Source organism: Monodon monoceros, unplaced genomic scaffold (genome assembly GCF_005190385.1).
Source record: "Monodon monoceros isolate NGI ecotype Baffin Bay Population unplaced genomic scaffold, NGI_Narwhal_1 Super_Scaffold_13, whole genome shotgun sequence".
In the NCBI taxonomy this organism is placed as follows: Eukaryota; Metazoa; Chordata; class Mammalia; order Artiodactyla; family Monodontidae; genus Monodon; species Monodon monoceros.
In genome coordinates, this window is record NW_021703769.1 from 30,794,309 (window position 1) to 30,805,528 (window position 11,220).

At 41.0% G+C, this 11,220-nt stretch overlaps 1 pseudogene; it reads left to right on the forward strand.

The window, feature by feature from the left end:
* The first annotated feature begins 7,472 nt into the window (after window positions 1-7,472).
* Window positions 7,473-7,976, forward strand: LOC114894276 (annotated as a pseudogene).
* Window positions 7,977-11,220: the final 3,244 nt, after the last annotated feature.

Below are 11,220 nucleotides of genomic sequence, written 5' to 3' on the forward strand. Positions count from 1 at the left end.
TCCAGAAGGGCTGGTGTATTGTCCTGCAGACAGCCCCTGGTGGCCTATATCCTTACTGTTCAAATTATGGTCCATGGACCAGGCGCTTCAGAATCACCTGAAAACTTTTTAGAAATGGATGCTCAGGGAGATTGGTTCAAGATGGCAGAGTAGAAGGATGTGCTCTCACTACCTCTTGCAAGAACACAAGAATCACAACCAACTGCTGAACAATCATCAACAGGAGGATACTGGAACTCACCATAAAACATACCCCACATCCAAAGACAAAGGAGAAGACACAATGAGATGGTAGAAGGGGTGAAATCACAATAAAATCAAATCCCATAACTGCTGGTTGGGTGACTCAGAAACTGGAGAACACATACCACAGAAGTCCACCCACTGGAGTGAAGGTTCTAAGCCCCACTTCAGGCTTCCAATCTGGGCGTCTGGCAATAGGAAGAGGAATTCCTAGAGAATCAGACTTCGAAGGTTACCGGGATTAGACTGCAGGACTTCGACAGGACTGGGGGAAACAGAGACTCCACTCTTGGAGGGCACACACAAAGTAGTGTGGGCATCAGGACCCAGGGAAAGGAGCAGTGACCCCATAAGACACTGAACCAGACCTACCTGCTAGTATTAGAGGGTCTTCTGCAGAGGTGGGACATGGCTGTGTCTCACCGTGAGGACAAGGACAATGGCAGCAGAAGTTCTGGGAACTATTCCTTGTTGTGAGCCCTCCCAGAGTCCACCATTACCCCACCAAAGAGCCCAGGTAGGCTCCAGAGTTGGGTTGCCTCAGGCCAAACAACCAACAAGGAGGGAACCTAGCCCCACTCATCAGCAGACAAGTGGATTAAAGTTTTACTGAGCTCTGCCCACCAAAGCAACAGCCAGCTCTACCCACCACCATTCCCTCCCATCAGGAAACTTGCAAAAGCCTCTTAGATAGCCTCATCCACGAGAGAGCAGACAACAGAAGCAAGAAGAACTACAATTCTGCAGCCTGTGGAAGGAAAACCATATTCACAGAAAGATAGACAAGATGAAAAGGCAGAGGGCTATGCACCAGATGAAGGAACAAGATAAAACCCCAGGAAAACAACTAAATGAAGTAGAGATAGGAAACCTTCCAGAAAAAGAATTCAGAATAATGATAGTGAAGATGATCCAGGACCTCAGAAAAAGAATGGAGGCAAATATCGAGAAGATGCACGAAATGTTTAACAAAGATCTAGAAGAATTAAAGAACAAACAAACAGAGATGAACGGCTCAATAACTGAAATGAAAACTACACTAGAAGGAATCAATAGCAGAATAACTGAGGCAGAAGAACGGATAAGTGACCTGGAAGACAGAATGGTGGAATTCACTTCCATGGAACAGAATAAAGAAAAATGAAAAGAAATGAAGACAGCCTAAGAGACCTCTGGGACAACATTAAATGCAACAACATTTGCATTATAGGGATCCCAGAAGGCGAAGAGGGAGAGAAATGACCGGAGAAAATATTTGAAGAGATTATAGTTGAAAACTTCCCTAACATGGGAAAAGAAATAGCCACCCAAATCCAGGAAGTGCAGAGAGTCCCATACAGGATAAACACAAGGAGAAACATGCCGAGACACATAGTAATCAAACTGGCAAAAATTAAAGACAAAGAAAAATTATTGAAAGCAGCAAGGGAAAAATGACAAATAACATACAAGGGAACTCCATTAAGGTTAACAGCTGATTTCTCAGCAGAAACTCTACAAGCCAGAAGGGAGTGGCATGATATACTTCAAGTGATGAAAGGGAAGAACCTACAACCAAGATTACTCTACCCAGCAAGGATCTCATTCAGATTCAATGGAGAAATCAAAAGCTTTACAGACAAGCAAAAGCTAAGAGAATTCAGCACCATAAAATCAGCTCTACAACAAATGCTAAAGGAATTTCTCTAAGTGGGAAACACAGGAGAAGAAAAGGACCTAAAAAAACAAACCCCAAAATAATGAAGAAAATGGTAAAAGGAAAATACGTATCGATAATTACCTTAAATGTGAATGGATTAAATGCTCCAACCAAAAGACATAGGTTTGCTGAATGGATACAAAAACAAGACCCATATATATGCTGTCTACAAGAGACCCACTTCAGACCTAGGGACACATTCAGACTAAAACTGAGGGGATGGAAAAAAGATATTCCATGCAAATGGAAATCAAAAGAAAGCTGGAGTAACAATACTCATTGCTTTGAGTAGCAATACTCAAAGTCTACTCAGAGAAAATATTATTTAAAATAAAGAATGTTACAAGAAAGAAAGAAGGACACTACATAATGATCAAGGGATCAATCCAAGAAGAATATATAACAATTTTAAATATATATGCACCCAAGATAGGAGCACCTCAATACATAAGGCAACTGCTAACAGCTCTAAAAGAGGAAATCGACAGTAACACACTAATAGTGGGGGACTTTAACACCTCACTTCCACAATGGACAAATCATCCAAACAGGAAACTAATAAGGAAACACAAGCTTTAAATGACACATTAGACCAGATAGATTTAATTGATATTAATAGGACATCCTATCCAAAAACAGCAGATTACAATTTCTTCTCAAGTGCACACAGAACATTCTCCAGGATAGATCACATCTTGGGTCACAAATCAAGCCTCAGCAAATTTAAGAAAATTGAAATCATATCAAGCATCTATTCTGACCACAACATTATGAGATTAGAAATGAATTACAGGGAAAAAAACGTAAAAAACACAAACACATGGAGGCTAAACAATAAGTTACTAAATAACCAAGAGATCACTGAAGAAATCAAAGAGGAAATCAAATAATACCTAGGGACAAATGATAATGAAAACATGATGATCCAAAACCTATGGAAGGCAGCAAAAGCAGTTCTAAGAGGGAAGTTTATAGCTATACAAGCCTACCTCAAGAAACAAGAAAAATCTCAAATAAACAATCCAACCTTACACCTAAAGGAACTAGAGAAAGACGAACAAACAAAACCCGAAGTTAGTAGAAGGAAGGAAATCATAAAGATCAGAGCAGAAATAAATGAAATAGAAACAAAGAAAACAATAGCAAGGAACAATAAAACTAAAAGCTGGTTCTTGAGAAGATAAAATTGATAAACCATTAGCCAGACTCATCAAGAATGAGGGAGAGGACTCAAATCAATAAAATTAGAAATGAAAAAGGAGTAGTTACAACAGACACCGCAGAAATACAAAGCATCCTAAGAGACTACTACAAGCAACTTTATGCCAATAAAATGGACAACCTGGAAGAAATGGACAAATTCTTAGAAAGGTATAACCTTCCAAGACTGAAACAGGAAGAAATAGAAAATATGAACAGACCAATCACAAGTAATGAAACTGCGATTAAAAACCTTCCAACAAACAAAAGTCCAGGACCAGATGGCTTCACAGGTGAATTCTATCAAACATTTAGAGAAGAGCTAATACCCATCCTTCTCAAACTCTTCCAAAAAAATTGCAGAGGAAAGAACACTCCCAAACTCATTCTATGAGGTCACCATCACCCTGATACCAAAAGCAGACAGACTACAATAAAAGAAAATTACAGACCAACATCACTGATGAACATAGGTGCAAAAATCCTCAACAAAATAGTAGCAAACAGAATCCAACAACACATTAAAAAGATCATACACCACCATGATCAAGTGGGATTTACCCCAGGGATGCAAGGATTCTTCAGTATATGCAAATCAATCAATGTGATACACCATATTAACAAATTGAAGAAGAAAAACGTTATGATCATCTCAATAGATGCAGAAAAACCTTTTGACAAAATTCAACACCCATTTATGATAAAAACTCTCCAGAAGGTGGACATAGAGGGAACCTACCTCAACATAATAAAGGTCATAGATGACCAACCCACAGCAAACATCATTCTCAATGGTGAAAAACTGAAAGCATTTCCTCTAAGATCAGGAACAAGATAAGGATATCCACTGTCACCACTATTATTCAACATAGTGTTGGAAGTCCTAGCCATGGCAATCAGAGAAGGAAAAGAAATAAAAGGAATACAAATTGGAAAAGAAGAAGTAAAACTGTCACTGTTTGCAGATGACATGATACTATACATAGAGAATCCTAAGGATGCCACCAGAAAACTACTAGAGCTAATCAATGAATCTGGTAAATAGCTGAGGATACAAAATCAATGCACAGAAATATGTTGCATTCCTACACACTAATGATGAAAAATCTGAAAGAGAAATTAAGGAAACACTCCCATTTACCATTGCAACAAAAAGAATAAAATACGTAGGAATAAACCTACCTAGGGAGACAAAAGAGCTGTATGCAGAAAACTATAAGACACTGATGAAAGAAATTAAAGATGATACAAACTGATGAAGAGATATACAATGTTCTTGGATTGGAAGAATCAAAATTGTGAAAATGACTATACTACCCAAAGCAATCTACAGATTCAATGCAATCCCTATCAAATAACCAATGGCATTTTTTACAGAAGTAGAACAAAAAATCTTAAAATGTGTATGGAGACACAAAATACCCTGAATAGCAAAAGCGGTCTTGAGGGGAAAAAATGGAGCTGGAAGAATCAGACTCCCTGACTTCAGACTATACTACAAAGCTACAGTAAGCAAGACAATATTGTACTGGCATAAAAACAGAAATATAGATCAAAGGAACAGGATATAAAGCCCAGAGATAAACCCATGCACCTATGGTCAACTAATCTATGACAAAGGAGGCAAGGATATACAATGAAGAAAAGACAGTCTCTTCAATAAGTGGTGCTGGGAAAACTGGACAGCTACAGGTAAAAGAATGAAATTAGAACACTCTCTAACACCATACACAAAAATAAACTCAAAATGGATTAGAGACCTAAATGTAAGACTGGACACTATAAAACTCTTTGAGGAAAACATAGGAAGAACACTCTTTGACATAAATCACAGCAAGATGTTTTCTGATCCTCCTCCTAGAGTAACCGAAATAAAAACAAAAATAAACCAGTGGGACCTAATGAAACTTAAAAGCTTTTACACAGCAAAGGAAACTATACGCAAGACGAAAAGACAACCCTCAGAATGGGAGAAAATATTTGCAAACCAATCAACAGACCAAGGATTAATCTCCAAAATATATAAACAGCTCATGCAGCTCAATATTAAAAAATAAACAACCCAATGCAAAACCGGGCAGAAGACATAAATAGACATTTTTCCACAGAAGACATACAGATGGCCAAGAAGCACATGAAAAGCTGCTCAACATCACTAATTATTAGAGAAATGCAAATCAAAACTACAGTGATCACCTCACACCAGTTAGAATGGGCATCATCAGAAAATCTACAAACAACAGATGCTAGAGAAGGTGTGGAGAAAAGGGAACCCTCTTGCACTGTTGGTGGGAATGTAAATTGATACAGCCACTATGGAGAACAGTATGGAGGTTCCTTGAAACACTAAAAATAGAATTACCATATGACCCAGCAATCCCACTACTGGGCATATACCCAGAGAAAACCATAATTCAAAAAGACACATGCACCCCAATGTTCATTGCAGCACTTTTTACGATAGCCACGTCATGGAAGCAACCTAAATGCCCATTGCCAGATGAATGGATAAAGTAGTTGTGGTACATATATGCAATGGAATATTACTCAGCCATGAAAAGGAACGAAATTGGGTCATTTGTACAGACATGGATGAATCTAGAGACTGTCATACACAGTGAAGGCAGAAAGAGAAAAACAGATATCGCATCTTATCGCATATATGTGGAACCTAGAAGAATGGTACAGATGAACTGGTTTGCAGGGTTGAAATTGAGACACAGATGTAGAGAACCAAACGTATGGACACCAGTGGGGGAAAGTGGTGGGGATGGTGATGGGATGAATTGGGAGACTAGGATTGACATGTATACACTGATGTGTATGAAATAGATGACTAATAAGAACCTGGTGTATAAAAAAATAAATAAAATAAAATTCAAAAAAGAAAAAGATGTATTCTCAGGCTCCACCTTAAATCTACTGAATCGGAGTTTGTATTGTAGGGGAGGAAAACAAATTATTGCCCACCCTCTTACATTCTATGACTGAAGCCCTGGAAATTAAACTGACAAAAGACAAATTAAGACAGAAAAACAGAGTTTATTAACATATGCATTGTGCATGCAGGCGAAACTCAGTGACGAATGACTCAAGAAGATGAATAGAACTTGGGGCTTATATTAGCATCTTAATAAGGAACAATAAATTTGTACAGAAGTGAAAAGACAAAGGAGAAAGGATTTGAGGTTTTAAGGGTGGCAAGCTGTGGAAAGATATATATATATATATATATATATATATATATATATATATATATAGGAGGAAACTAATGGAAGATAAGGGTTGTTTTAGTAAAGTTTGTTATGTAGATTCCTCTTGGTATTGTTCCTGGGCTGCTAAGAGTCTAGAGCTGTCTTCCTCTTCCTCCTGAGAGAGGGAGACACCCTAACACATGGAAATATAAATCCTGCTCTTAAGCAAATAGAGGAGGACAAAGAGCTTGTTTGGCAGGTGCTGCTTCTCAACTGTCTTCAGCTTAGAATAATCCTTATGCCAAAGTGGCATATTTTGGGGTGGCATCTGATCCCCTATACATTTTTACCCTATTCCCAGGCAATTCAGATGCGTAATAAAGCTTGAGAGGTGCTAGCTTTCAGCCCTCAGAGTTTCTAGAGTGGGTGTGCTCACGTGTGCAGATGCTGCTGCATGTCAAATGGCACAGTGGGCCCAGTCTCTAGCTTACATCTCACCACCAACTTCCCTCAACACCACAGCAGGAACAAGCTTCAGTTTCTGATGACAATGTAGACACTAATGCCCTGATACGACATAAAGTGGAATTAGGGCCAAGAATTGGATTAGTTACTATCTATCAAAATAAAAAAAAGTACACTGGGGCTTCCCTGGTGGCACAGTGGTTGAGAATCTTCCTGCTAATGCAGGGGATACGGGTTCGAGCCCTGGTCTGGGAAGATCCCACATGTTGCGGAGCAACTGGGCCCGTGAGCCACAACTACTGAGCCAGCGCGTCTGGAGCCTGTGCTCCGCAACAAGAGAGGCCGCGATAGTGAGAGGCCCGTGCATCGCGATGAAGAGTGGCCCCCACTTGCCACAACTAGAGAAAGCCCTCCCACAGAAACGAAGACCCAACACAGCAAAAATAAATAAATAAATTAAAAAAGAATAGTCTCCATTCTTTATATAAAAAAAAGTACACTGAACTTAGTGAGGCTGCTACTTGACACAGACAGTGCCTTAGAGCCTATTAATTCATTTACGTGCTCAGATTTCTCTGGGAAATATTTAAGGCATAGTACATAAATCAACAAGATGGCTCTTTCTTTTTCAATCCCAGGCACTGTGAGATCCACGGGCTTTCAGTGCAGACATGACCAAGTCCAAAAACCACACCATGAACAAGCATTCCCGAAACTGGCACAGGAATGGCATCAAGAAGCCCCAGTCACAAAGATATGAAACTCTTAAGGGAGTAGACCCCAAGTTCCTGAGGAACGTGGACTTTGCCAAGAAGTACAAAGAAGGGCCTTAAGAAGTTGCAAGCCACCAAAGCCAGGGCCATGAGTGAACGTGCCAAGGCTATCAAGGCACTCGTAAAACCCAAGGAGGTCAAGCCCAAAATCCCAAAGGGCGGCAGCCCCAAGCTTGGTCAACCTGCCTACATCACTCACCCCAATCTCAGGAAACATTATTGTGCCTGCCTTACCAAGGGTCTCAGGTTCTGCTGGCCAAAGTCCAAGGCTCAAACCAGGCCCAGGCTGCTGCTGTGGCTCTTGCCCTGGCTTCAGCCCAGGCTCAGGCTCCCAAAGGTGGCCAGGCCTCCAAGAAGGCTCCAGTCAGCTCTGCTGACTCAAGGACAGAAGGACTGGTATGACCTCTGGGCTGCTACCTGCATGGGGCTGGTGGCCTCCTGTGCTATTTGCACAAATAAACCTGAGGCAGGATCTGTCACAATCAATCAATCAAGAAGATGGACTTAGTTAAAAGTCAGAGTCAAGACAGAATAAAAGCAAGAGTAGGGACAAAAAACTGAATCAAGGTTGAAAATGTACACCATGAAGTCTAAACTCTTTTTCATGAGTGGGCCACAAATTTAGTGCTGCATTCTAGTAACCAAACATGAGAATAAACCCAGTCAACACCATTCTCATATGATAAAAAGAAGCCAATTGCTAAGAAGGAAGACAGTATTCTCTGTTCCTCTTCACAGTGAAACTTCTTAGAGGTGTTGTTTACACACACTATCCCTACCTCCTTGCCTCTGGTTCTCTCTCTGACCTACTCTTCATCTGGTTTCTGCTTCCCTAGTCCACAGAAGTTGCTCTTGACAAGTTTACTGTAGTCTTCATGTTGCCAAATGCAATGACCAGTGGTCCTTTCTCTGTCCCCGCCTCATTTGACTTCTTAGTACCTCTCCTCCTGGTTGACCACTCATTATTAGAACATCATCCTCTTTGGCATCTGCAATGCCACATTCTCCTGGTTTTCCTCCTAGTTTGCTGGCTGCTCCTTCCTTTCACATGTTATGGTTTCTTCAGGATACTGTATCCTGGGACCACTTCCCTTCTCCATCTCCACTTTCCTTATGTGATCTCATACCCCTAAGGCTTTAAATGTGATATGTACTGAAGTCTCCCAAATGTTCATCTTGTGGATCTCCTCTCTCCTCTGGGCTCTAGATACAGATACAACTGCCTCCTCAACACTTCCACTGAGATATACCAAATGGCATTCAAAATGGTGTTCAAACAGAAGATTCTTCATTTTATACTCAAACCAAGTCCTTCCACAGTTGTCTCAAGAAATAGCATCACCATCCAGCCAGTAACTATGCCCAGAAGCTACACCATCCTCCCTGGCTCCTTCTTTTCTCTAATCCCCCCACATCCAATACCTAAATCCTATCAATTCTGCCTCCAGAAAGCCTCAAATACATCCCATCTCTACCACCACTACCTTCACCAGACGACTGCCAGAGCCTCCTCAGCTTCTACTCTCACCCTATCCAAGCCTCTCTCCACAGAGCAGTCAAAATAAGCTTTTAAATTCATACATCAATCTAGGCAATGGTCACCAAAAAAAGGACAACCAGAATTATGGACCTCCTAATGAAAGTACACCTCCCATGAGATTGTGTTTTCAAAAATATGAAACCTATATTTAATCATGTCTCTATCCCTAGATAGTAATTTATAGGAAAAACAGAAGCATTTCTTGGATTGTTTAACACATCACTGGGGGAAGCGTCAGAGTTGTGTGGAAGGGAAGTATAGTAATAGCCCTCTCGGGGGCCTGCAGCAGTGGGTCAGCCGAGGTGCACAGCTCTTGGACCTGATCAGAGAGGAATTGGATGAAGGAGCAGCCCAAACATTCTCTGGCTAGTTCTTCCTCAGCAAGTTTTTTCAGCCAGGCTCTTGATAAATGCTGGGAAACAATGTGTTGCTGAGATGTTTCTCACCAACCTGCACCTGGAGGCAGCTAGGCTGAGTGATCAGGGGCCGCAAATCAGGGGCAAAAGAAACAACATATGAACATGCTAGGCAAGGAAGGGCTTCTAAAGGCCACAGGAACCCATGGCACTGTGGCCTACATGTGACCATGAAGGCTTCTAAACATTCTTACTGGATTCACTTAAAACAGATCTGCCTTTGAGTTAACACTTCTCTGCCCAGTGCTCTCAGAAGCCATCTATCTACTCAACTTGTTGGAAAAATAAACAGTGGTGCAATGTGATATTCGTCACATTTGAGGGTGACACCTCTTCTACAAAACCCAACAAAATGTGGGTTTTCCTTCAGCTCACAGCAGTGGGGTAAACAGGATGGAATTTCTGATTAGGCTATAAACCCAGACTTAAATGGATAAGGCAGTTGCTAAGCCCACATCTCACTTTTCTTTCCAGATACACAGTACAGGTGTTCCCTGGGGGAAGATGGCATATCTTACAGAATCACTAATGCCAACATATGTCAAAGTGGATGGAAAGAAAACACCATCAGCATGTAGCTTTCATCAAGAAGGTCTCCAGAAACTGTTCACAAATAATATGGAATTGATATAGTAAAAGGTAGCAGGATCTACTTTCCCTGACTTGGTGTGAATGACTTTAGGGAAGTAGCTAAAATATTTTGATATTTGATTTAGCTTTCTTTCACATAAGGGTATGGTTACAGGCCTCAATGGATTTGATATGAATTTAAATTTAAGAGAGTATATGAAATGACTAGCAAAATGTCTGACGTAGTAGACATTCAACAAATACTGACTCTAATGAATTAACCTTACTTGCAATTCATGCTATTAGCAGTTCAAATCCCCACTGTGAACAGATAGCTTTTCTGACCCTTGGTGCTAGCACTGAGTTACTAAAAACAACAGGAATTTCTCCAAGGTGACTGTCCACCCCCTAATCCTTTTTTTTCTTTCTCTAAACCTCAAATCCCCCTCAACCATTTATCCACTTTCCTCCTCCAGGAAGAATGGTGTAGCTAAGCACTTAAAATCAGAAACAGGAATTAGATCCCTGAGTTCATCTATCTAATGACCACCCTCCCCAAGAGCTCCCACAAAAAGAGGGATAATTATGATGTGAGGTGGCAGAGAAAACTAATGCAAAATAAGAATGGAAAGTAAGTGGATGGAAAATTTAAAACCAGGACAGAGGGGGGAAGAAAGAAAACATTGAGTTATAGGTATCTTAGGGCTCACATCCTACTGGGGAAATGAAAAATTAACATAAGAACAAATGAATAAGCAAGAAATTTAAAGACAATATTAGCTGAGACCCTATTATATTAAAATGCCTCGGGCTTCCTTGGTGGTGCAGTGGTTGAGAGTCCGCCTGGCGATGCAGGGGACACGGGTTCATGCCCCGGTCCGGGAGGATGCCACATGCCACGGATCGGCTGGGCCCGTGAGCCATGGCCACTAAGCCTGCACGTTCGGAGCCTGTGCTCCGCAATGGGAAAGGCCACAACAGTGAGAGGCCCACGTACTGCAAAAAAATAAAATAAAAATCAAAATAAAATGCCTCACCTGCCCCCCAACATCCTCTCCCCCCACCATACCCACCACACACACACACACACACACACACACACACACACACACACACACAC